This window comes from Borostomias antarcticus (genome assembly GCF_949987555.1).
Source record: "Borostomias antarcticus genome assembly, chromosome: 36".
NCBI lineage: Eukaryota > Metazoa > Chordata > Actinopteri > Stomiiformes > Stomiidae > Borostomias > Borostomias antarcticus.
In genome coordinates this window covers 46,365-73,962 of record NC_140269.1, presented here as the reverse complement: position 1 = coordinate 73,962, position 27,598 = coordinate 46,365, and the positions used below count along the sequence as shown (strand labels likewise).

At 45.7% G+C, this 27,598-nt stretch overlaps 1 protein-coding gene across 1 annotated transcript in view; it reads right to left on the bottom strand.

The window, feature by feature from the left end:
• The window catches only part of LOC311328001 (zinc finger transcription factor Trps1-like), a gene marked incomplete at both ends in the record, with an annotated part of 108,977 nt that overhangs the window by 62,878 nt on the left and 18,501 nt on the right, over positions 1 to 27,598 (bottom strand). The window lies entirely within an intron of this gene.

Genomic DNA, 27,598 nt, shown 5'->3' with positions numbered 1-27,598 from the left:
CTTACTCGGTACCCCCTGGCGAGTGAGCCTACTCTTTTTGCCACCCTGGGAGGTGCAGAGGGACAGGAGTCGACGGCGTGCGCTGGGCTAGCGCAGTATATGCACAGTCCGTTCTGTTTCCGGTGCTCACGCTCTGCAGGGGTCAGTCGGGTCCAACCCAGTTGCATGGGTTCCTCTCCAGCGGGGTTTGGGGGGGCGAGGGAGGCCGGGGCAGGCCGAGAGAGGCCGGTAGAGGGAGGTGGAGACGGTCTGGGTGCGCTGTGGTGTTGGTGCGCCCGCTCGCGCCTGCGTTCCCGGTGGCGCTCGTCAATGGCTATGGAGAGGGAGACGAGTTGGTTCAGGGTCGCTGGTCTGTCTCTTCCAGCCAGGCTGTCCTTCATGGCCTCCCCTAGGCCCCGTCGGAAAGCGCTGTACAGGGCAGACTCGTTCCAAGGGCAACGGGCAGCGAGGATGCGGAACTCCGTGGCGTAGTCCGCTACGGAACTGGGACCCTGGGTGAGGGCGGAGAGAGCAGCGTCCGCGTCCTGTCTGTGGACGTCGTGGTCAAACACGGTCCTGAATTCAGCCACGAAGGCAGTGTAGTCCTGCATGTAGGCAGCTGCGCCCTCGCGACCCGCCATGACCCAACGGCGAGCCCGTCCCGTGGTTAGGTTGGCGATGTAGGCTATCCGAGCCGACGCAGTGGAGTACATACTTGGCTGGAGGTCAAACACGTACTCACACTGCATGAGGAACTCCCGGCAGAGGGTGAACGTCCCGTCGTAGGGGGCCGGGGAGGCGAGATGGGGCTCCTGGTTTGGTGGAGCGGTGGGGTTCAGGAACGGAGCCAGGCGGGCACTGAGCGCGGTGACCTGGTCGGACAGGGTGCAGACCAGAGTAGCGAGGCCCCTCAGTCGCTCGTCCTGGGCTTGCTGTTGGGCGGATACCTGCTGTAATTGCACAGCTTGGGTCTGTGGGAGGGCTTGGAGTAGTCCGGGAGGTGCAGGTCTCTCCTCCATGTTGGCTGGGTCCAAACAGGCCAGATCTTACTGTGAGGGTTTGGTTAGGGACCCAGGCGCAACAGGAAAGGAGGAGGCAAGGGACGGTAAAGCCCGGAGGGGCGATTTAATGAGATAACACAAAGGGGGACGTGGTAGTCGTACAGCCGATGGTCAGGCAGGAGCGTGGTAGTCGTACAGGCGATGGTCAGGCAGGAGCGGGGTTGTCGTACAGGCGATGGTCAGGCAGGAGCGTGGTTGTCGTACAGGCGTGGGTCAGGCAGGAGCAGGGTTGTCGTACAGGCGTGGGTCAGGCAGGAACTGGAGAGACGAGGAGGAGAGGTAGGGTGAGTGATAGTAATCACAAACGGGGAACGGGAAAAAACACTACAAAATACAGGTAAGGAGATTGTAGGCTAGGCTATACTTTACCACATGTGGGTTATGGTAAGATCTGGCGATGAGTGGAGTGTAGACCAGGTTCTTGTAGAGGTTGAAGGTGATTGCAGAACGAGGGACAGGTGTGGTGATGATAAATGGAAACCGGTGAGTAGAGCCGCGCCCGCGTCATCGTCGGAGACGAGCGCGCCGTTCTTGTCTTTGCGCACGGGCCGATGTGCTGGGCATGTCGGGATCCGACTCTTCGTCACCGGAGAGGGAGGAGACTGCCGAGTCCGCGGAGCTGGCCGGAGACCAGTAATGATGTACCCCATACACATGAATGGCAAAAGTAGTTTGAATCTACTAGGCGAAATGACATTGCAGATATCTAAAATTTGAGTTTTGACTAGTCACAACTGAGTTATAGATATCTCTAACTGTCGTTTTGACTAGATATCTTGAATAAAAATTCTGACTGTGATTAAGACTAGTCAAAAAAAGGTTGTTGATATCTGTAATGTAAATTCAGGATAGTCAGGTCTAGTTAATAAATGTTAAAATGGCTTGCCATAGGCTACTGTAAGTTGTTGATTGAATAGCTTGCTGAACGCAGCTGTCAACCAGGCCTTAATTCCCAACCGTTTTGCTTTCGCAAGTTGTGAATGGTAATTAAAAATTACAGTTTTCACTCTGTATTATTTTTGGTAGGGACAATTCGTGTTTCCGTGGCTTTGGTATGGACATGTCCAGAGCTTCCATACCTAAAACTACGCCTATGAGTACAACGTCCAGGAGGTAGGAAATGGCTGACTTCACACTACAGCGACCATCCTGCCCCTCGTTGGCGGAAGAAGGCGCGTGAGCACCTGAAGTGCTTTGAAGCAAAGCATGTCTACATGGAAAAATTTAATTCCAGAATATTAGATTGTACAATCAGAATCAAGTATTTCAGAGAACTGTGTAATATTACTGGTTTAGGTTTCATCGTATGAATGGTATAAGTACATTACAGTCATTTTTTTTTCAGTAATAAGTACATCTTCCTAAATGCAACCCAACATATCATCACTGTCGTTCCCAGTGGATGAAAGACGTTTCCAACGAAGCAAGCTTCATTAGCCTGGGATGATGTTTGTCTCCGATAAAAGTTATCCCTTCCCCTCGAACACTTTGCCGAAGTCTCAATCAAACTAAGACGTAGAAAGAAATCAATATTTCTGTTGAGTTTATTTCAATCCAATTTTTTTGTTTGAATTTAACAGGCTACATTCAGTGAGATATGGTCTCTTGTGATTAATCAATGCTTTGAGATTGCTTGAAAAGGAGTGAAAATTGATCAATGTTAAAAAGTAAGATGAATTAAGATTATAGCATCAAGAATTTGCTTACCAGATGTGGCATGTCAATGAATCAAATGCGCTTTAAAGAGAGCAATGGGAGGGTGGACATGGATACTGATCAAATATCTCAGCCAATGTTGGAGATTGTGTTGTAATCCATGTTCTTCGGTGAGTGTAGGTCTGATCCATAGCGTGCTTGATTGTTGAGAGGTTTTCAGGTGAGGGGTTCATCCTCTTGGCCAGGGTCACCCACTCACTCACGTCCTCCTCTATGATGGTCAGAGTCAGAGGGCCTCCTGCAGGGTTAGTCAGAGTTACAGGGCCTCCTGCAGGGTTCATACAGACATTACAAAATGAAATTCAAGGACATTACATTTATTTCATTTTCAAGGACTTCAGTGAAAGCAGTCGTGCTTAAAAGACAATGCTAGTTTTTGACAACCTGGACCTTATTTACGACATATTATAAGACGTTTGACTCACCGAGATCACTTTGGTGTAGTTCGGAGGCATGTAGAAGAAATGTAAAATCCAGCGCGAGCCAGTATATCCATGTAATGTCGGTGGTAGGGGCACTTAGAATGCAGTTTCTAAAAATCTATTTTCTGCCGCGAAACGGTTGTTTTCATCAATCTGTCTTCATGAATCGCTAGTTGTGCTTACATAGAGCATAGGCCTGTGGTGGTTTTTCACATGCCTCTGTAATATGATCTTTAGAAACGTCTTTCGAAACGAAATAGCTTCCTCACTTGCTCCAGCACGCATGCGCACAGTGCGCAATCGTTGCTCCAGCACGCTGTGCGCATGCGTGCTGGAGCAAGTGAGGAAGCTATTTCGTGTCTAAAGACGTTTCTGAGAACGTGTCTGTATTCTCGACCACTGTTGATGATGCCTGCCATTTAATATGACGTGTACAATGGGTTAGCCAATCACATCCCTGGAAGCGTCATACCTGTGTATTGCTTTGAATATAAGGCCGCGCAAGACCAGACTGCGGCACTTCTGCTGGATACCACTCACGTGCGTTTCCTCTGAAGTCCTTGCGCTCGTATGTTTTCTCAATAAACCAGACTTAACCTTTGAGCGAATCTTGGCAAATCCTTCTTGACTTTAGATCAGTTAAAAATCTTCTACAGTTCCAATGAGCGAAGTGGATATCATCAGCTCGCACATAGTAAGATGCTACAATAGACTAGCTCATATCTAGATACACCGTCCATAACTTTAGAAATATGGTTCAGTGTGTTGTAAAGAGCTTTTATTTCAGGACAATTGGAAAGAAGTAATTCTCAAATCTACTTGCCCCATCTAAATTTGTACTTGCCCTGCCCAGGGGATACCATTGCCTGTTGTAGGCCACATCGGTTTCTCACAGCATCCTTCTAGCTAAAATCCATTGTCGGTCATAAAACAAAACACAAGTTTCTTCTGTGAAGTATTTAACTGTATTACAGCCACCTTCTGGCAATCAACCACTAGGTCTCTGAGATCCACAAATAAATATATTCTTTAAGTTCCTTGATCAAAGCTTAAAGGAAAAGGTGACCGAGCTTTTGGAGTTGCGGCTCCACGATTGTGGAACCAGCTGCCACTAGAAATTAGATGTGCTTCCTCCATCTCAGTTTTTAAATCCATGCTGAAAACGCATTTTTATTCTCTAGCCTTTTCGGCCCAGTCTTTTACTGGTTAAATGTGCTTTGTTTTGTGCTTTCTCTCGTTGTTGTTGTTTGATGTTGTTTGTTTGTTATTGCTTGCTGCTGTTGTGTTTTATTGTTTTCATATTGATTTGTATATGTATCTTATTTATCTTGTACAGCACTTTGGTCAGCCCAGGCTGTGTTTTTAAATGTGCTTTAAAAATAAACTTGACTTGACTTATGTTTAACTGTGAATAAGAACTGGTTCAAAATGTCATAAAATGGATTGGCAATCTGGCAAAAACTGAACCTATCAATCTGTAGTCATTTCATATGAGTAACGTTAATCATTTCATATCAGTTAAGTCATCAAATCAAGTTCAACTTCATATCAGTAAAATAGTGCAATCAGTAAAGTTATCAAATCAACTTCAAGTTTGTATCAGTAAAATAGTGCCATCAGATAATCATTTCATAACAGAGTAGATCGGGCCAATTACACCCTCTCTGAACATCCTTACCCTCTCTGAACATCCTTACCCTCTCTGAACATCCGCACCCTCTGAACAGATCATGTGTGGAATGGATTTGTTGTGGATTTCCGTTTTGTTTCCTGTAGCTGTCGTTGCCACGTAAAAAAAATTGTCGGCGTTACTCGGGAACTGTCTGCACACTGCAGTACATAACCTGTAAACGGACATCGTTTTCCACCCATGGATATTGCTCTTTCCACGAAGGCAAAAATACTCTACGTCTCTTATCTTTCTTGCAGTCTACTGACTGAGCGGGGCTGTGAGCCTTCTGCCATTTTTCGAATGAGGAGGTTGGTTTAACATGTGGACTACGCTGTTTACATCAGCGCATCATTAGTTGCATTTCCATTACACCTAGAATTGCGCAAAACCTAAATATCGCAATAAAAAATTGGTAATGGAAACATTGAAATTTCGAAAAACCTCTCAAATTTCGATAAAACGTTTTTTACAATCTCATGAGGTGGTTTTTCAGAAGTTTCGATATGGAAGTTTATCGCAAAAGTGCAATAGAAACACCTTTTTCACAAAAACACGTCACCGGACATGAATAACGGACGCACCTCCCTCACCGGACATGAATCACTTTCCTCAAACAAGCACGATGGCGCGGTACGTATTCTCATGTTATCTAATTAATCAGGGTTCTTCGACAACTTGAGATATAGTTAACCAGCTTTATTTAAGCAACATTGCACCACACATACATATATGCGGGAATCTACCTGCACGAGCCCTGCGTGACTCTACGTAACATTACCGTAATTACTCCAATATTTTACACAACAGCACATCTCCCTTTCTCTGAGAACAAAGGGTGGACCACTTTTGTCTCGGCAGGTCTTAAGGGGTTATCCTCTCTACCAGACCTGGTTCTGACAGAGTCTGTGGGGACCTGTCGCGGCTGTCTGGTGGTGGGTGAGCTAGTCTCTGGTAGGCCTGGTTGTGGACTTGGCTGTGGATGAGTGGGTGAAGCATCCACAGTAGGCTCTCCAGTGTTGACATCCTCACTGTTGTTCTGCAGTGGCACCAAATGATACCGGTTTCTTCTCGGTGTGCCTTGAGGTCCCTGGACGAGGTAAGAACGAGGAGTGCTGTGTGTAGATACTGTGCCCTGAACTTTTGCATCAGTGATCCACACCTCTTCTCCAGGGTCCAGGTTCCTTACTCTGTTTCTCTTGTCAAAGTTCCTTGTGTCCTTAGACCTCCTCTTCCTTTCCTTGGCATCCACCCTTGCGTAGTCAGGCAGAGCTGGGATCAAAAGGGCTGGAAGGGTAGGGACTGGAGTGCACAGTTGGTGTCCCATCAACAGCTGAGCTGGGCTGTAGCCATTCTGTAAAGGGGTCGCCCTGTAAGACAGCAATGCACGGTAGGGGTCTGGTGCTTTCTTCAACAGACTTTTCACTGTTTGTACCGCGCGTTCCGCTTCCCCATTACTCTGAGGGAACTTGGGGCTGCTTGTGGTGTGCTGAAAGCCATACTCTGCTGCAAAGGCTGTGAAGTGACTACCTGAAAACTGTGGTCCGTTGCCAGTCAGGAGTCTTCAGGGATGCCGTGGTGTGCAAACATAGACTTAAGGTGCACTACCACATCCGTGGACCTTGTGGGTGTCAGTTGTGCAATTTCCACATACCTTGAAAAGTAATCTACTACTAGTAGATAGGTCTTGCTCTCCAGACTGAAGAGGTCAGCACCCAATTTCTGCCAAGGTCTGTCTGGCATCTTGGTTGGCATCAGGGGCTCTCTGGCGTTTGTTCGTTCTTGGATACAGCCTCTGCATTTCAGCACCAGTTCGTTCAGCCGGCTGCTGAGTCCTGGCCACCATACTGTCTGCTTGGCTCGCTCTCTACACTTTGTCACTCCTAGGTGCCCCTCATATAGGCCCAGTCCCAATGTCCCCCCTAAACCCTCAAGCCCTGAGCCCTCACAGACTTATTGACGTCACCTGGTAAAGTGGTTGAGTGCGCGAGGCTGCAAGGGCTCGAATTGGTATAAAAAGGAATGGGACAGCACTTGTGACATCACATTACGTTGACGTGAAAACATATTTCTTACGTGGGCGTGGGGCTTTTTTTAAATCAATTTTTAAATTGTACATGTTTTTCTTGTAGGCCTTCGTGTAAATTAATTTTGCCTGAGTCAAATCCCCTTTACATTATCAGAACTCTCTGTGTTACCCTCAAAACATTTGTTCAACTTGAAATCATTTCATTTTGTGGTCATATGCGAACTACATTACTGCCTGTGATTCTTGTTTGTGATGAATCCAAAAGTATTAACTTAAGAATGATAATATATTATGTATACACATTCCTGCACCTCACAACTCTTTCCATATTCATGTTGGAAATCTCAATTCAAAGAACACTGCACCGAAATGGGTAATTAATGTCATACTGCTTTTAACTGGGCAATCATATGATTTAGAGCAACAGAAATCGATGTAAATTATAACCATAGCCTACATATTTTTAATCAAATCACATTATACAAACCCATGGGGTTAATAACCCATACTTAAAAATAATGAAACCAAAATAAATATAAGGCTACTTGTGCAGATAAGCAAGTCCAGCTGAAAACATGAAAACATATTTTGTTCTGTAACGTGAACGTTACGGTTGGTTGATCTGTCAGTGCTTGTTTATTGGCTGTTCTTCAGGTAGCCCCGTGTTTCACGTCACGACGATATGAACTGTGGGTAATTCCCTTGGGCTAAGTCTGCAGAAATGCAGACTTACGGGAAGGGGGCATAAAGGGCTCAAAATGGCTGCCGGAGAGCCCTCACGCACTTGCCGAGTTGACATTGGGACACCCCTAAGCCCTCACGGACTTCGCGGGAGCGCGCTCGTCTGCGAGTCTGCAAGGGTGGACATTGGGACTGGGCCATAGTCTTTCAAGCACGTCGTCTCTCATGGCTGCCGGGATGACCAGCCTTGTTCCTCTTAGCAGCAGTCCATCGTGTACAGTCAGCACTGCCCGCTCAGCCCAGTAGTGTCTCAACACTCCCTGCAGTCTGCTCTTGTCTGGCCAGCCGTCCTTGCAGTGCAGAGCAGGTGATGTCAGTTTTCAACTGCTCATGAAGGTTGCTCAGATTATCTCCACTGACAGGTAAGTCGCTGATGACAGAGTCCACATAGATGTTGGTGTCCTCTAGTAGGCTTGCATCTGCTTGTCCTCTGTTCTCTTTCAGAGAAGAGCGAGAGAGGGTGTCGGCTGTCAGCAGGGTTTTTCTGGGGACATGTGTGACTGTATAGTTGTACCTCATGAGCCTCATTCGAAATCTCTGTATTCTTGGCGGGAGCTCGTCCAATGCTTTCCCTCCCAGTAGACTCACCAATGGCTTGTGGTCGGTTTCGAGCTCGAAGGGTCTGCCGAGGATGAAGCTGTTGAATCTTTTGCACGCCCATGTTGATGCCAAGGCCTCTTTCTCCACCTGGGCATACCTCTGCTTCATTGGTGTCAATGACCGTGATGCATATGCGACCGGTGACAACACAGTGTCGCTCTTCTGCAGCAGGACTCCCCCCAGTCCAAAAGAAGATCACTGTTTGGGTTGTACAGTGTGAGCACAGGTGTGGATGAGAGCTCTTTCTTCAGATGATCAAAGGCTGACTGCTGCTCTGTCCCCCAGTACCAATGGGTCTTCTTGGACAGTAGGTCCCGCAGCACCTTGTCCTTCTCTGCTAGGTTGGGAAGGAAGCGCCCTAGCTGATTGACCATGCCCAGAAAACTTCTCAGTTCACTGATATTTCTTGGCTCCTCCATCTCCTTCACTGCTCTCGTCTTCTCTGGATCTGGCCGCCATGGATGAATTTGTCCCGCCATAGCTGCAACATTTAGGTTATCAAAAGTTTTTACTTCTCTAAATAAATAACAAAACTCAAACGCTGTTGTGTTTTGCGCTGTGTTCAGGGTACTCCCCCTGCCCATCCCCCGCAAATCGCGTGGATTGAAAAAAGTCGCATGCCAATCACACTTGTTGGAAGTGTGAATTGCACACAGCTGCATTGATTCACGCTGGAATTCCACACGGAGTTGAGATACGGTTGTGTGAGGTAAGTTAACGTTAGCTACTTACAATATATACAATACAATCCATATTGAATATCCACTGTAGTTGTCTACTTGTCCAAACATACGTTCAGATGGGCGTGGCCTTGACCACCGTCAAAACAAACACTGAACCAGCAGGCACCAGCAGAGACAAAAAGCCAGAAGGGACTTCCACACATGGAAGAACTGAAATGTCCAGCATATGGAGTGGTATGCAAAGCATGTGGTAAAAAAACAACATTTTTCCAAAGTATGCAGACAGACACAGGACAAACCTCACGTTAACCTAGTGCAGGAAGACAGTGAACCAGACTATGAATCAACAGATGTGGTACATATCGCACGTCAACTCCATACAGGACAAAACCAACAAACTGTATGTCAATTTAAAGCTGACCCCACAAATGAGTGAACAAGTGCCATACGACCCCAGCCACACAGTGAAATGTCAATTAGACACAGGCTCAACTGTGAATGTTTTGAGTTATCGAGACTTGTAGCGAAATTACACAGGATGGAAATCCAGCTCTCCTTCCCAGCAAAACTACTCTCAAGCTATACGATGGATCTCTAATAATCAAACTCAAAGCAGAACATGAAGGACAGACACATAAGCTCAACTTCCAAGTCATGGAATCATCACAGGTCCCTCTGCTGTCAGCTCACACATGCCAGAAATGGAACTTACTCAAGGTGAATCACAAACATGTAGAACTGAGGAAATACTGACTAAGTATGAAGATGTATTTCAGGGGCTTGGCTGCCTACCTGGTGAACGCCACCTGAAGGTCATGTCCAGGAATTTACATCCAAACACCTTAAACCTTTGTCCTGGTAATTCATCACCTTCCCCCAAGTCCCCTGCAAACCCTAGTTTCAATCTCCCTTTGTAATTCATTACCTCCCCCTAAGTATTCACATAGCTGTGCTAACATACAAAATGGCTTCCAGAAGGCCATCTGTCTGCTCCAGAATAACCATCCTTTTGTTCCTTTGTCCCTCTTAGAAACTACCGCCTTTTTCTCATGTCACATGTCTTTACTCTTGGCCACGCCTGCCATTCATGTACAATGCAGTAGCCAATCACATCCTGGAAGCACTGTACCTTTGTTTGGACTGTACATAAGCCACAGCTAGAGGAGGCTGACTTCACTTCTCTGACGAAACCACCTTTGTTTGCGTTGTTCAGGAAGTCCTTGCGCACGTAATGTTTTTCACAATAAATCAGACTTAACCTTTTGAACGAATCTTGGTAAATCCTTTAAAATCCATTACAGTTTGGCGACGGGGATGGGATCACTGCCTGCGTGTTGCCGGGATTCCAGTGGATGAACTGATCGACAGACGTGTCGGGTCCATAGTGGGCGTTGGAAAATCAATTTTCTCTCTTGCACCAGAGCGCACGGAGAGATTATTTCCTCAGTTCTTCCACTGGATTCTTGAGGCTCACAGGTACGTTTAAACGAACCCTCTTATGGGTTGAGTTGTATTTGCCTTGATTTGGTTCAGCTTGTTGGTCTGGATTGTTTGAAAACAGGAACCCCATCGTGGGTATTTAGTCCTACCGAGGGTAGGAAGAGCATGGTTGATGTTTCGTTTCAAGAACGATACCAACTAGCTTAAGCCTCATTGTTGATGTTTCGTTTCAAGAACGATACCAACTAGCTTAAGCCCCGTTGTTGATGTTCGTGTTAGCACGATTGCCAACTAGCTTCGAAGTGATTGTTGATGTTCGTTGAAGAACGATTACCAACGAGATGGTAGCTACGGGAGTGATTGAGAGTTTTTGCAATCCGCGTTTCTTGGAGAAACGTTTTCCCCTTTGTTCCCGGGTGACTTGGTAAACATAACGAGCGTTAGTTTTGACCAAGTGGCTGTACAGTATTTTTTTGGTAGGATCTAGACGTCCGGTTTAGCCTGGACCAGAATTGCTAGTGCAGCCGGGCATGCTGTTTGTAAACGTGGGCCTTTGTTTCGTCTTGTGTCTTATGTGTTCTCTGTTGAGCCTCGGCTCTTGATTGTATGTTTGTTACGCGCGCCATGGATCCAGGTAAGAAGTATTGTAAGTATTTTTGTACACTTTTTAGACTGTTAAAATTTTGTATACTTTTCCAGTAGGCTAGCTGGTTGCCTAGGAGACGCAGGAAAACACTGTCCCGGTGATCCGCCATTGAGCCAGAGGAGTGAGCCAGAGGAGAACAAAGAACTTCGCTGACTGGATGAGTACTAAGCGAATTTTAATGTGTCTTTGTTTCTTTCGAAATTGTATTCTTTCCCGCCGTGAGTTAACCATAAGGTTTCCTTTCATTGCTGTTTTGGGGTTTCTAGGCTGTTATTAGGGATTTGTTTCTTTAAATTTCCCCGCGCTGCCGAAGACAACTTCCGGGTCATACATGCAACATTTTGGGAGCACCACTAGGTGTGAATGTAACCCCGGCTAATAACATATGGCTAGAGGAGGTCACAGGATTCTACTGCTAGCCTGAGGAGATTGTTGCGCTGAAGCATTATTCTGCGAGCGTTTGTTGGCAGAATTTCGTTATGTGCTAAAGCATTTTCGATTTCTTACATCCACATCTGACATTTAGTGTTACATTTTTAGCTAAGATTCGGGCTCAGCTAGAGGTGGTTGAGATGATTAGGTTAAGGGAAAAGCCTGTTAATTCTGTAGACTGGTCTGTTTTTAAGATTTTGGAGAGAGTAGAACGAGAGCGGGTTTTTAGGTCAGGAAGGAAAGATAATGAGGTTCAGCAAACAGTCTCTCCGCCATTTCCCCAGCAGAATAACTCTGATTTAAAAGAATTGGCTAGAGCCATCTCTGAGGCTAAGTTAAATTTGGAACAACTACAAATAGCTAGTAATAGTCTGGAGGAACCGCAACTCCTAGCCCCAATGGTACGATGCCCGAACCCTAATCCCCGACCGTCTCAAACAGATGATGCCTGGACCCCTGAAATCAGGGTGTACAGACCGTGGCGTTCAGACGAACTCCGTGATGTTGCTAAAACCTTGCCCGATCCAACCAAAGACATGAACGAGTTCGAGAATCTTTTTAACAGTTTAGTTCGAATGTATGAGCCTCACACCGAGGAAATCGCCATGATCATGCGACAAGTACTTGGGTTAAAATGGATCGAAGTAAAAGACCCGTTTGATATTACGTTGCCTTTTTCTCATGTCGATTTTACTGCACAAAACGCTGCGCTGTTGAACAGAATCAAAACTCGATTCCCTAAAAAGATGGATTGGGACCGTATCACGTATTGTAAACAAAATTCCGATGAGCAGTTCGAGAAATTTTGGGAAAGACTGGAATCCGTCTTCGCGTCACACAGTGGCATGGACAAAGCGAACGCCGATTATAAAAAGATTTTGAAACAACAGTTAATGAATAACTCTCTCTCCTCTTTGTCTGACCAAGTGAGGATGATATGCCACACCTGGGAATCAACTTCTCTCGGGGAAGTTGTTGATCATTTCCGGTATTCCGAACGCCTCCGACATTACATTGAACAACGGAATTTGAAAAAAGTCAAGGATGGTGCCGCTAGACTTCAGGCTGCTCAATTGAGACAATTAGACATTCAAAATAAAGGTGCAGGTCTGAAACAAAAACGGGGACGGCGACAAAGGGAGAATAGGCAACGTAGCAGTAGGTCTAAGCATGTTCACAGGTACAGACAGAGTGGGAAAGATGAGGCATGTTTTCATTGTGGTCAATATGGTCACTGGATTGAACAGTGTCACAGTTACCGCAAGCTGAATGAAAGGGAAGAGCCTCCGTTTTGGGGTCGAGCGCCACCTGCTGGAGTTCCCTTGAACAACCCATAAGGGAGATTTAAACTAGCCAAGATAGAGAGATTTTTTTTGACAGGGTTTTGAATAGGTGTTTGATTCAGGAGTTGGTTTCAATAGTCAATGAATGGCCATAAGCTGTTCGTTTTATGCATTTCTACTGTATGAATTTCATTCATATAATGATAATGTGTTTTTGAGGAGTTGACTTTAGGCCTTCTCCTCTGCTATTGAACCCAGTCTGTGTTTGAGTCTTATTTTTCAGGTGTTATGGACCCTGGGCGGCAGGTCTTTGAGGAGCCTGGATCATGCCTTCCTGGGGACATTGGAACCTGCTGTTGGTCTGTTTAACTGTTGTTTGTTTTGTCTCTATTTCTGATATGTAGCTTAAGACATAAGGTTTGTGCATAATAGTGGGGGGAATAGATAAGGGTTGCCAGTGTCTTAATCTGAATGCAGCATCTCATAACCCAATTATATCTTTTTTTAAATGAGTATGTTAAATATCTCATGTTTATAGTTTGAGGCACATTCATCGGGCCTGAGTGTTTTTTCTGAGTGGTTTTTTACAGACAACTGTCGTTCCGGGAGTGATGGGTGAATGCCGAACCACGAGACGGGCACAGACCGGAGGTGGAGATGGAGGTTACTGGCCTGTTTCCCTACAGATGGGCGATCTGGGGTTCGTGAGATGCAACGCCAACGCCATGTCACCAACTCACTGTGAGCGACAGATAAGTATGAAACGGAGAAGAGACCATTTTGTCCGAAGCAGTGCCCAAATACTCTGTCCTCAAATGCAGAAGAATGTGGGTTTTAGCTATACAAATGAAGCTTTGATGGAGTTTTTTGATTAGTTAATTGTAAATGAAGCCAATTCATTTTAGTGTCATTTTCTTTGCCCCATCTCTATTTTTATCCTGACTTCAGGAAATTTTTGCTCTCACCCTTAGGGGGTGTTGTTTTGTTGAGACGAGAATGTGGTTATTTTATTTTATTTTCATAAAATAGCGAGAGAAATGCTAGAGCCAAATCCAATTGCCTTGATCATGACTGGGGACTGGGCGTGTTGAAGTCATTCTAACACTGCCCTTGATGTCACTATAGGCTACTGCAGACTGGCTCTAAATGACACTTGAACAGTCACCCTGTTTAAGTTTCCTGACTGAATAACAACATTTTTTCCCCAAAGCAGGAGCTTGCGCTTAACCATGTTTCTGAGAATCTCCAACAGATTTTGAATAACCGTTCCTGACCAAAGAGGGGAACAGGGGGAACAGGGAGACCAGACCAGAGGACTCTCCTTTTGCTCTTCTGTTTTGTCTCTGTTTGTCTCTCTCATCTGTGGATCCACAGACGGAGCACTTCATCAGCCTGTACTGGGGGAGCGGGAGCGCCGAGGTGAGCCCTCCAGCAGCACGACCCGGGCCGGCCCTACGTGGAGCAGTACAGGGATGGACCGGGTTCAGTTCAAGAGCCTACATTTCTGACCTACAAGCATCTGCTCCACCTGCGGAGAAAAAGAAATGGAGGAATAAAGTGAGGACCGCCATTTCCTGAGGCTAAGGAGGGGTTCCTGCATCACATCTCTCCTGGGGGTTGGGTCCTGATCCGCGACCTGGGGCCGTCCCCACGAGAGAACTTCGACGCCGTTGCATCCCAAACCAAGGAGCAGATGAGCAGCCTGAGAACAGGCCAGAAAACATGGAAGAGAAGAGATGTAGCGGGGTGAACCTACCCGTCAAAGAGATGTAGCGGGGTGAACCTACCCGTCAAAGAGATGTAGCGGGGTGAACCTACCCGTCAAAGAGATGTAGCGGGGTGAACCTACCCGTCAGAGAGATGTAGCGGGGTGAACCTACCCGTCAAAGATGGAACAATCAGGACCATGGCATTCTGGCCTGTGTGGAATAGCTGTCAAAAGTAGCTGAGAGGACGGTCCATGCAGCCAAACCAGAGATCTCAAGGGCAAAGCGATCACCGCCACACTGTCCTCTCCTCTGATGAAATCGGAGAGTGACCTTGACGGTCACCGCCACACTGTCCTCTCCTCTGATGAGCAATCGGAGACTGACCTTGCCGGTCACCTCCTTCTTGTGGTTGTTATGACAACGTGGACAAGCTCAACAGCAATGACTGCACCTCTAATCGCACACACTGGAACCTACATTAAACATTCAGAGACGCACACATGGAATCTATGTTCCATAGGACATCACATGCGATTATTCACAAGAGTGAATGAACTTTGAAATAATCTGAAAAATATCATATTTGTTTACAAGAGTTACAATGGTTGAAACATGAGTTGATAAATAAGTTTGGGTTTTTCCTCTAAATTGACCAAGAGGTTTTTTGCCCCTTTTACACTGGTAACCATTTTATCTTTTTTTTGCCTTGTTAAATCAAGTTTTTTTTTGGTGAATGGTTGTCCACTCTTAGACTATAAATAGTATATAATCATGTCATCTTTTTTATCTTGTTTCCTGTCAAATTTCTGAAGCAAGGGGTTTTGGTGCGTGATTTTGCACGTTGAAAGAAAATAATTTAAAAAAAAAAAAAAAAAAAAAAAAGAGATTTTTTTTTTTTTTTGCTCCACCTAGTGGAGAGATTATTTCCTTTCCACATGTATAGCATAGCTGACTGTTTACACTGTGTTTGGATTTTATATTTTATTTTTGTGTGCCTGTTCAGGCACAAATGAGGGATTGTCCAGGAATTTACATCCAAACACCTTAAACCTTTGTCCTGGTAATTCATCACCTTCCCCCAAGTCCCCTGCAAACCCTAGTTTCAATCTCCCTTTGTAATTCATCACCTCCCCCTAAGTATTCACATAGCTGTGCTAACATACAAAATGGCTTCCAGAAGGCCATCTGTCTGCTCCAGAATAACCATCCTTTTGTTCCTTTGTCCCTCTTAGAAACTACCGCCTTTTTCTCATGTCACATGTCTTTACTCTTGGCCACGCCTGCCATTCATGTACAATGCAGTAGCCAATCACATCCTGGAAGCACTGTACCTTTGTTTGGACTGTACATAAGCCACAGCTAGAGGAGGCTGACTTCACTTCTCTGACGAAACCACCTTTGTTTGCGTTGTTCAGGAAGTCCTTGCGCACGTAATGTTTTTCACAATAAATCAGACTTAACCTTTTGAACGAATCTTGGTAAATCCTTTAAAATCCATTACAGTCAACAATGACATACAGCCAGTGCAACAGCTACCACGATGAGTTCCCATTCCACTTAAGAAGAAAGTCACAGAGGCAGTACAGTTAATGAAGGAACAGGGAATCATCACCAAAGTCACCGAGCCCACACAGTGGATAAGCAATATGGTGGCCATTGAAAAGCCAACGAAACTGTGCACCTGCATTGACCCAAGCGTGCTCAACAAGACCCTCCTGAGATCACACTTACTATCAGCTGCCTACCATAGAGGAGATACTGCCGGACTTGACAAATGCCAAGGTCCTTTCGGTCCTAGATGCAAAAGATGGGTACTGGCAGGTGAAGCTGGATGAGGAAAGCAGCTACCTCACCACATTCTGGACACCCCTCGGGAGATACAGGTGGCTGAGGATGCCATTTGGTATAACACATGATGTGTAACAACAGAGGGTGTGTTTGGTGTAACACATGATGTGTTACAGGGACTCACTGGAGCGAGTGTAATAGCTGATGACATTGTTCTCTATGGCTGTGGAGACACACAAGAACTGGCAGAGGCCGACCATGACAAGAACCTTGCAGCACTATTGCAGAGAGCGAGAGAGGTCAACCTAAAGTTAAATAAGAATAAGAAACTCAAGCTGAAGCAGATCAGCGTGCCATACATGGGTCATCTCCTCACCACACAAGGCCTCCTCCCTGACCCAGAGAAGATAACAGCAGTGCAAAACATGCAGCCACCCACTGACGTCACAGCCTTACAGAGGCTTCTGGGATTTGTGAACTACTTGGCGAAGTTCCTTCCCCACCTATCTGACGTATGCGAACCACTCAGGCGACTGACAGACAAGGACATCCAGTGGGCGTGGCTGCCACAACATGACCAAGCCCTCGACACTGTGAAGCATCTAGTCACACATCACCCACTGCTCAGGTACTACGACATGAAGGAAGAGGTGACACTTCAATGTGATGCCAGTGAAACAGGCCTTGGCGCAGCTCTCTTGCAGAATGGGCAACCTGTGGCGCTCGCCTATAGAACCCTGACTCCCACCGAACAGAGTATGCCCAAATTGAAAAAGAGTGCCTCGCCATCATCTTTGCCTGTGACAAATCTGACCACTACATCTACGGCAGAGCTAGGTTTAGGCTAATTCTTTTCATGTCTGTTATTTTCTATATCTATGCATTTGGATGCTTTGGCTGGTTGCGATTGCATAGTCGTTCATACAGTGTATTTCACCATTCTATTGCCTTCCTGCTGTGTCTTATGTGTGCATGCATAGTTGGGCTCACGCTCTGCTGTATTCCGTTCGCCTGTGTGTTTGATGTAGCGCTCGTGAGATGCGAGATAGACAGTGCATGAATGCGATTGGTTCTTATTGTGCCCTCGCGCGCGGATATTGGAATGTGTGTACAGTATGTGCGTCCGTGCTTGGGCTTGTGAGGGTGTAAGAAGCAACTGACAGAAGTGGTCGAAGTGAGCTGTTTTCACAGAGGATTTCGCTAGTTAATGAACGATATGTTTCGTTTATAAATTGGTAGTCGACTACTATCTATGCCAGGAAGTGTCGTCGCCAGAGAAGAGGACTGTGCTACCTTGCGTGTAGTGTTTTGGTTGGAGTTTGCTAGCTAGCTAAACCGGCTAACTAGCATTAGTGGCTACGTTACCCACGTTAGCCCCCTTCCTCGCTTGCGACCGAATCCCGTTGTACTCGGACAATCCCCCACACCTCCCTCTCTAGTGACAGTCCCCCCCCCCCCCCCCCCCCTCGCTAGTGAACTGCCTGCTTTGCTCCCACTGTCGCTTCTCCCCGTGTGGACAGCGGACCCTTCACTCTCCCTCTCCCTCACCACCAGCGGGACTCAGGACACCCCCTCCCTCTCCCCCCGTCGGGGATTCTCCAGTTCTCCATCACTCCTACATTGAGCTCCAACAACCCCGGGCAACGGGGTACCATTAGCATAGGATTAGATTAGGGTTTAGGTTAGGGAAATTCATTCCTTATATTTTTGTATTCTAAATTCATTGTCCTATAATCATTATTATTATTTGATATATCTGTCTATAATATTCATACGGTACATATATATATATATATATTATATATTGTGCGTGTATTAAAAGTGTTGATTATTGTTTACCCATTGTCCCTTCCCAGTTACTTAGTGAGTGTCCACCTTTATTCTAAATCCATAGAGGGACACCAACGGCAGCAGTCAGCGATCATTTAGTTTTAGTTAATTGTAGTGACTGAGCTATTGTAGGTTTGTGGCCCTCCCGCTACAACATTGATACAGTCATTACTATTATTAAAACTATACTAATCATTATTATTATTACATGTACTGGGAATTGGATTAGAAAATCATAATTTTTTATCATTGACTCGAACAAATCAATTCGTTGTTCAATGATTATACAGATCTGATAATAGGCCTAAATCATGTTTGCCAATATTTGTGGTTAAGTTTAAAATAGTAGGCATATTTAGCCTATCTCTTGAAGGTTACAGAGTGAGAACATGCAGGACGGGGACAGATGTTGGCCTTTTTATTCACAAGTAGGACGACAAACTTCTGCTCATTACACATGATATAAACCTGTTCAATACGTCTCGTCATATTCAAGTCTCGTCAACACTTGGATTTAATGGCCTGTTCGGGGGACCTCATTTCAATGATGCCGAACATACAAAGACATTAAATATACAATCAATAAATAGCCTACTAGCACTGTAATGCATAACCTATTTGATCAGAGCTGCTTGCGGGACTGGCTCAGAAGAAATGCATTTAGCCTAGGCTACAGCTTGACTAGCCCTTCTTTTTTTTCTTTTTTCTTTTTTTAATAACTTTATTGACAAATACAATATACAAAGAAGATCAGGTAATGACGCACGGATTACAGTACAAATCCCCCCCCCCTCCCCCCCCAAAAAAAGATACAGACAGTAACTTACAAGGACAATATAACAACCCAACAGACAAAAGATAACACTAAAAATGAAAAACATTATACATCTATGACATTAGGTAGAGGTTTCAGGGAAGACTGAGTTATAACATTTTAACAGTTTGGCATTTTTCTTATTTTTAACAAGCTTCAGAGATCTAAGGTGCAACTGGAATTCTAGTAAAAAAAAAAGAGAAAAGTTAGGTAAGGCCTTAGCAAATTTTTGTCTATGAATAAAGAATTTTGCATATAGTACAATGAAATTAAGGACAAATTCAATAGCACCATCCTCAGAGTTGCTATAGTAACAGATTACATCTTTCAAATTCAACGAATAACACAAATTCATAGCCTGAAAGAAGTGAGACTCCAAATCTGTCAAAATTTTTTTGGAGACATTGCACTCAGAATGTAGTTACTGTCTTAAGGCTAGGTTATACTTTCCACATCCGCGAGCATGCAAGGGTCCATGGAGACTCATGAGTCAGTCTCTAAACGCTGCGCTCAACCAGAGACTGAAGACATTAGTCCAGGTTTCGTCGCTAAAAGTGGGTGGTAGGTGTTCTGTTTTGATTCTTTACTCCACAGTTTGTTTGGAGGACACAATTTCCTTCAATTTCCCACAATTTCTTTCACCTCATTAGTAGCGATGGGTCTCAAAAACCGGTTCTATAAAGACCAGGTTCGAGGATTTCGAGAAACTCGATAAAAAGGCAGACCCGAGCTTATCGATTCTGTTATTGAGACTAGCACGCAGCGTTGCCAGATGAGAAATGTTGAAGTATCGTACCAGAGGCTTAAAATCATTGTATTTTGAGGAAAATTATCGTACCTGAGTCACAACCAAGAGAAATGGGTGTAAATGTGCAATTTCCAAAAACACGTAGGCTATTTATTAAGACAAACCTTTTTGATTGATTGATTGATTTTATTTATTTTTAAGACATGCACTGTACAAGGTTATAGCTAAACAGCTAATTTCCACCCGCAGTCCCTGGGCAAATAAATATACAGTCTTAAAATAGTGGGGCAAATAGTACACAGTAGGAACGTTACATACATAGAAGGAATACAAAAAAGTTATGTAGCAAAGATTTCACTCATCCCTATACCCACATCCCAACCTCCCCAGACCCTTAAAAAACAAACCCTAGGTACAGCCCCCATACATATGTGCCACACACACACACACACACACACACACACACACACACACACACACACACACACACACACTTGACTACAGGTGCGACTACATGTGCGCGCAGCTTTGCTGAGCGAGTATCCACTGCTTTGCGAGGCAAAATAAGCTATTTACCCTCCTAAAACCATTCTCACATGAGCTCATACTTTGTTTCTCTCTTCTGGCATATGAGGTTACGACTAGCCTACAGTACATCCAGCCACGACTGGAAGCCTGTTCATAATCTGCATGAGAACAGTTTTTGCCATCATCTATGCTAATTAAATAACTGGGTTTACCTTCAAGTTCAAGCTCCACCCGCTGCCTGTGGCTGTATTCTGCCAGTGCCCTTGTTGGTGGGGTAGCCTACATATTTGATGCTGTCCAAGAGTCCCGCATTGTGTGCTATTTTTGACATTTAGCCCTATTTGCAGTAACATGAACCTGAAACATAGAAACCATAATTTCAGTGATCGCTCAAGTATTGAGCTAGATCGACATTTTTATCCAACTCTCTTCACAATGGAAGTGGACAGGAACAGCAAAAAGTGAAAATGTGTAGCCTTCTCTGAGTCGGGAAGCTCGTGGTTTAATCTTGTCAGTATGCTGTTCTGTGAAATGTAGTTTATTTGTAAAGTAAAACGATAAAACGAATGTTGAAACAACAGTGACATTTGAACCGGAACTATTTCATCAACCGCACTACCACTGTAAACTTCCGCTCTGTTTACTTTGTAGAGACCACACATAGTCCTCCGCAGGACAGAAGTTATAGCATATACTGATCTTGTCAGGACTCGGAAAATGAATGACTAAACTGATTACAACTAAGTGTCACAAAATGATCAAATTATCGTACATTATGGGATTTTGGGCATTACTGATCGTACATTGTACAGAGGGCAAAATTATCGCACAAATATGATAATTATCGTACATCTGGCAACGCTGCTAGCACATAATGTCAATTTTAAATCTCGTGAGACGAGTCACGTCATTTCAATCCATCCGCGGTTTAAAAAAAAAAAAAAAAGATAATGGCCCCCCGCACAGCTTTATTTCTAATTTTGGCGGAGAGAATGGCTGAGCGCACAAAGCGATCTGAGGCGTGGTTACATTTCACAAAAGTGAAAGAAAAGGAGGAGGCAAAATGCAACCTGTGCTCTAAGATATTTTCCTGCAAGGGGGAAAATACATCTATGCTAAAGCACTTAAATGGTGCCCATCAGATTAGAATTGGGACTTGGACTACATTTGATAGTCTCAAAGTGCGAGACAGACCAACTCCCTCGTCCTCTTCTACCACCCCAGGTATGCATGCTGTGCGCACCTCAATAAGTCCTGTTCGTTGACATTGACAGTACTTAAATCTAGTGCTAGGTGTCTTCTTTGCAAGCTAGATTCCCTCCGTCATCGGCTTGCTAAAGCTATAACTTACAGTGGTTTATTCATTAGACTACTAGTAACATACTGCAGCTAGCTAGCTATACCTAAAGTTAGCTACCGTCAGCTTGCTAACTTGGTGTAGTGACGTTACATTACCAGGCACAAGTAGTGAATGAATTAATGACCCACTGTAGTCTAAGTTATACTAAGACGTTTTTGTAGCCTTTAGAAAGCGGATGACAGAGGGAATCTAGCTAGCAAAGAAGACATCTAGCACTAGATTTAAGTACAAGAAACTATTGTTATGTTGTTGTTGTTGTTGTTGTGTAAAGTATACTGTAGTGAGGGGGACAGGGAGGGAGAGTGGGAGAGAGGGAGGGAGGGAAGGAAGAAGGGGATGGAAAGAGGGAGGGAGATTGTCTTTCTGTAATACTGTTTAGTTAAGAGCAGCCATTTGTTATGTAATGGTGTGTTGTTATGTTGTTATGTAAAGCATAGCCTATAGGCTACTTCATTTAATTTATATGCAGTATATAAATATTTTTTTGTCTTTTCACGTTATGCCCTGTGCATCAGTAGCGTCACAATCCCAGATAAAACAATACCACTTCGGTTCTTTTAAGAATTTATAGTTGTCTTGTCTTTCCATCAAATAGTAGAAAAGTAGGGTATTGACAGTGGGATCGATAAAGACTTGAATCGTTAAGCAGTCTCAATAATGGTATCAGTATCGATAAAAATTAACAAGACCCATCCCTACTCATTAGAGATGTAGGCAGTGGTTCTAGTTGGTCGCGTCGGTTGTCGGCACTGTTATTTTCACCTGTGTCCTTTGTTGATGGTTCCCAGTACCCCATTCCATCGTTAGTCTCCACATGTATACAGTATCAACCCAGAATCACAGCAAAACGTGTGGTTGGTTGGTGAATCCATCATGTAGAGAAATACACTAGCCTACTACAGCCTTTAAAGAGTAACAGGCTATGCTACTGCAGGAATAAGAATTAGTAGAAGTAGTAGAAGTTAAAACAATTTAGGCTAGTTGCATTCAAATAAAGATTATTAATAAAAATAATAAAAATAGTCTCCTTTATGTCTTTCATGACACAAATCAATTATCAACACAATCAATTATCAACACAAACAGGAGTTCCATCTTCTGCCCTCTGGCGGTGTCACAGGGTCCCTATAGGCACAGAACTCTAAAGCCCAACGTGCCTTTATAGCCAAGGCAATTGCTGTCATTACCCAGTAATTATAGGCCACCTTTAAGGATGGACTTGGGTATACTATCACTTGGACTTTCTTTCACTCATGGACTTTGTTAACATGCTTACTTGTTTGTGTATAGTGTTATGTTTTTTGTGTGGGTTTAGTGTTTATGTTTTTAAGCTGCACTTGAATTGCCTGTACACAATAAGTATTTATTGAACTGGATTGAATTTAATTGAATACTTCTGTACAGTAGCCTACTTTTTACCCACATTATTATAATACGGCTACAAGGAACCATCTTTCCATAGCATGCTTGATCAAGTCAATAGTGAATAAGAAATGAAAAGAGCCTGCAGGTCCATTTGAGGACTGGAGAGTCCATAGTGTGGGTTCTATATGGGCGGTATTATTCCGACCGACGGCTGTGACGGTCCCATGTCATCACTTCACCTCTGCTGCTATGAGTTCACTTTGGTTTGCTGGAGATCCGGCGTTTTACTAGCCTGTCGTCACATATGTTCATAATCATTTCACCAGTTGCGACTCGGATGCACATGGAGCAGCCACTCCCCCTTGTTTTAGGACTTATTTTAGCTGCCCACCGACCAATCATAGCTCAGGAGTGAGCAGTCCCATGCCTTTAGATCATCAGGCTAAGGCAGTCCGCTAGCGTTCAGATTGAGACCCAGTCTGGTGGTACAGTATGTAGGCTTAGAACCAGTTTGGTTGTTCTCAGGTTGAGACCAGTCTGGTGGTGTTGAGGTTTAGACCTAGTCTGGTGGTGTTGAGGTTTAGACCTAGTCTGGTGGTGTTGAGGTTTAGACCTAGTCTGGTGGTGTTGAGGCTTAGGCCACTTTCATACTTGAATTTGTTCTGATTCAGGGAATAGTATGTCACAATGTTGCATTTGGACTTTAACTCGAATCGTGTTCACACAGCGATATGGACCGAGCAAACGATCTCCGGGTCTGCTCTGGTTCTGGATACGCCCTCAACGCCACGCGCTTGGAAACAGTTTTGTGATTGGTCCAAATTTTGCGGGAAGTTCGGATTTCTCGAAATCCTTTCTTCGCTGACACCGGTGATCGACCTGTAATTGCTAATGGAGCATCAGCGGCGTGTGTGTATAATAGCGTTGATTGGTCTTCTCTGGGTCATATACCAGTGTTCGGAATGGACAACATATCCAGTTGGAGCAGCATCACGACTACAGCTAGAGAACAACGTGCTATTGCACATGATCAGGAGAAGACGCACTGCTCAACAGAACGTTGAAAGCCCATTTCTTTCATGTGCTCGCTAAACTGTTTGTAGACTTTGTAGACAGTGCAGGGTAAAACAATGAGTTGTATCGGTTTGTGGGTAACGTTCTCACTGCAAACGAATCGCCCCATGGGAAGATTGCAAGTTGGTTTGTTGCGGAACCGCGAGTGATTACTTCACATTCACATAGTATGTTCACATATGCCCCAACGACCCGATCTATGGGTATAATGCTCCCAGTATCAGAACAAGCTAGGTCTGAATGCACCCTTAAACCTAGTCTGGTGGTGTTGAGGTTTAGACAGTCTGGTGGTGTTGGGGTTTAGACCCAGTCTGGTGGTGTTGAGGTTTAGACCTAGTCTGGTGGTGTTGGGGTTTAGACCCAGTCTGGGGGTGATGGGGTTTAGACCCAGTCTGGTGGTGTTGGGGTTTAGACCCAGTCTGGTGGTGTTGAGGTTTAGACCCAGTCTGGTGGTGTTGGGGTTTAGACCCAGTCTGGTGGTGTTGAGGTTTAGACCCAGTCTGGTGGGGTTGGGGTTTAGACCCAGTCTGGTGGTGTTGAGGTTTAGACCTAGTCTGGTGGTGTTGGGGTTTAGACCCAGTCTGGAGGTGTTGGGGTTTAGACCCAGTCTGATGGTGTTGGGGTTTAGACCCAGTCTGGTGGTGTTGGGGTTTAGACCCAGTCTGGTGGTGTTGGGGTTTAGACCCAGTCTGGTGGTGTTGGGGTTTAGACCCAGTCTGGTGGTGTTGAGGTTTAGACCTAGTCTGGTGGTGTTGAGGTTTAGACCCAGTCTGGTGGTGTTGGGGTTTAGACCCAGTCTGGTGGTGTTGGGGTTTAGACCCAGTCTGGAGGTGTTGGGGTTTAGACCCAGTCTGGTGGTGTTGAGGTTTAGACCCAGTCTGGAGGTGTTGGGGTTTAGACCCAGTCTGGTGGTGTTGAGGTTTAGACCCAGTCTGGAGGTGTTGGGGTTTAGACCCAGTCTGGTGGTGTTGAGGTTTAGACCTAGTCTGGTGGTGTTGAGGTTTAGACCCAGTCTGGTGGTGTTGGGGTTTAGACCCAGTCTGGTGGTGTTGGGGTTAAGACCCAGTCTGGGGGTGTTGGGGTTTAGACCCAGTCTGGTGGTGATGGGGTTTAGACCCAGTCTGGTGGTGATGGGGTTTAGACCCAGTCTGGTGGTGATGGGGTTAAGACCTAGTCTGGGGGTGTTGGGGTTTAGACCCAGTCTGGTGGTGATGGGGTTAAGACCTAGTCTGGGGGTGTTGGGGTTTAGACCCAGTCTGGGGGTGTTGGGGTTTAGACCTAGTCTGGTGGTGTTGGGGTTTAGACCTAGTCTGGTGGTGTTGGGGTTTAGACCTAGTCTGGGGGTGTTGGGGTTTAGACCCAGTCTGATGGTTTTGGGGTTTAGACCCAGTCTGGTGGTGTTGGGGTTTAGACCCAGTCTGGTGGTGTTGGGGTTTAGACCCAGTGTGGTGGTGTTGGGGTTTAGACCCAGTCTGGTGGTGTTGAGGTTTAGACCCAGTCTGGTGGTGTTGAGGTTTAGACCCAGTCTGGTGGTGTTGGGGTTTAGACCTAGTCTGGTGGTGTTGGGGTTTAGACCCAGTCTGGTGGTGTTGGGGTTTAGACCCAGTGTGGTGGTGTTGGGGTTTAAACCCAATCTGGGGGTGTTGGGGTTAAGACCTAGTCTTGGGGTGTTGGGGTTTAGACCCAGTCTGGTGGTGTTGGGGTTTAGACCCAGTCTGGTGGTGTTGAGGTTTAGACCCAGTCTGGTGGTGTTGGGGTTTAGACCCAGTCTGGTGGTGTTGGGGTTTAGACCCAGTCTGGTGGTGTTGGGGTTAAGACCCAGTCTGGTGGTGATGGGGTTTAGACCCAGTCTGGTGGTGATGGGGTTTAGACCCAGTCTGGGGGTGTTGGGGTTTAGACCTAGTCTGGTGGTGTTGGGGTTTAGACCTAGTCTGGGGGTGTTCAGATTCAAAGCCAGAGACTCCCAACTCTATGACATCTTCAACATTAAATCTGTCACACTGTCACTCTTGAATGTAATGTAAATGTATTTTGTTCTGATCATGTGATTGTTGTGGCAAGTGAGAGGAGAGGAGAAGAGAGGAGAGGAAAAGAGAGAAGAGAGGAGAAGAAAAGAGGAGAAGAGAAGAAAAGAGAGGAGAGGAAAAGAGAGGAGAAGAAAAGAGAGGAGAGGAGAAGAGAGGAAACAATAAGAGTAGAAGAGGAGAAGAGAGGAGGAGAAGAGAGGAGAAGAGAGGAGAGCGGAAGAGGGAAAAGGAGAGGAGAAGTCACAAGATCAGAGGAGGCCTCATCAAACGGACAGAGTTCAAAGTGTCACAACTTTTTAACAAAGAAGGGGGAGGGAGGGGATGTCCACACATGAAAGGAAGGGAAGGATGAACAACACCCAGAGCGAGGGAGAGCTGTGGCCTCCTAACCACCCTGTCCCGACCAGACCCTGCACCACCACGACTATTCTCAGAAAGCTGATGGCTTTTACAGAGGGGACCAGGGCCTCTAGTGACACACACACACACACACACACACACACACACACACACACACACACACACACACACATTGTGAGGAGGGCTGGGCCGTAGAGCTGCACGAGAAGGTCGGGAGGAAGCCTGGGTCTTGTGTGTCTCTGTGGCCAGGCCTGTCTCCTCTGCTTTTAGCAGCTGGACGTCTCTGTGCCTCGCCGTTGGCCCGCGGATCCGACCGCAACTTTCCAGCCCCAGGCGACGGCGCTGACCGCTACACGGTCTGGTCAGTCGCAGCAGCGCCGCGCGGGTCGGCGCGCTCGCCTGCTCTCCCTGCCCGACCGACGGTAATGAGCAGCTGCAGATTGCTCTGATCTCAGAGAGGACATCCGGGCGTCCGGCGTGCGGAGGGACTTGCTCTCTGCTACTGCTGTCCCGCGAGAGCTGTTGTTATTGTTGTTGGGGTTTTGCATGGCATACACATATACACACACACGCACAAGCACACATTCATACACACGCACTTAGACCATGAACTCGATCAACTCTCCACACACACTAGGGTCAGGGTTGGGCAGATTAGAGAGAAAAAAAAAAGATTCACTGGTAGACTGATAACATCCCGCGCTAGAATTGTCACCTCAACACACAAAACAACAAAACAGACTTGATCAGTAGAATGGCAGCAGGTTCATATTCTCATTACCGAGTGAAACTCACCCCTCAAAGGAGCGCTCACAGTCCGTCCGAGGGGGACGTCCCTATTGGCGCAACTGTCAGCGTACCCGCCTCACAAGCTTGTGGAGAGCTTGTCGAACGCGGGTTCGAATCCCGCCCCGGGCGAGCCCTCGAACATGGGTGGAACTGTTGAACGCAACGTAGACTGAGAGTACTTCCGACTGAGAGTACTTCCGTAGCACATGCGCCGTTGTTCTTGTCTCATACTAGAGGGCGAACGTGTCCAAACGCAGATGGTCCAAAAAACATGACGTGGCAAACGTCGCACGACGGTTATCTTCCTCAGAATGGCTTCGATCATCGAGCCGAAAGAGCAGAACGGAGCAGATGTGTAATTGAGAGCCCGCCCCGGCGCTAACCCTAACCCTCAATCTACATCCAAACATTTTCTCTTTCCAAACAGGCCGTTTCCTGGTTGAGATTGATGCGATTCCTGGTAGACACATGTGATATTGTGTTGTTGACATTCAGGTCCCTGTGG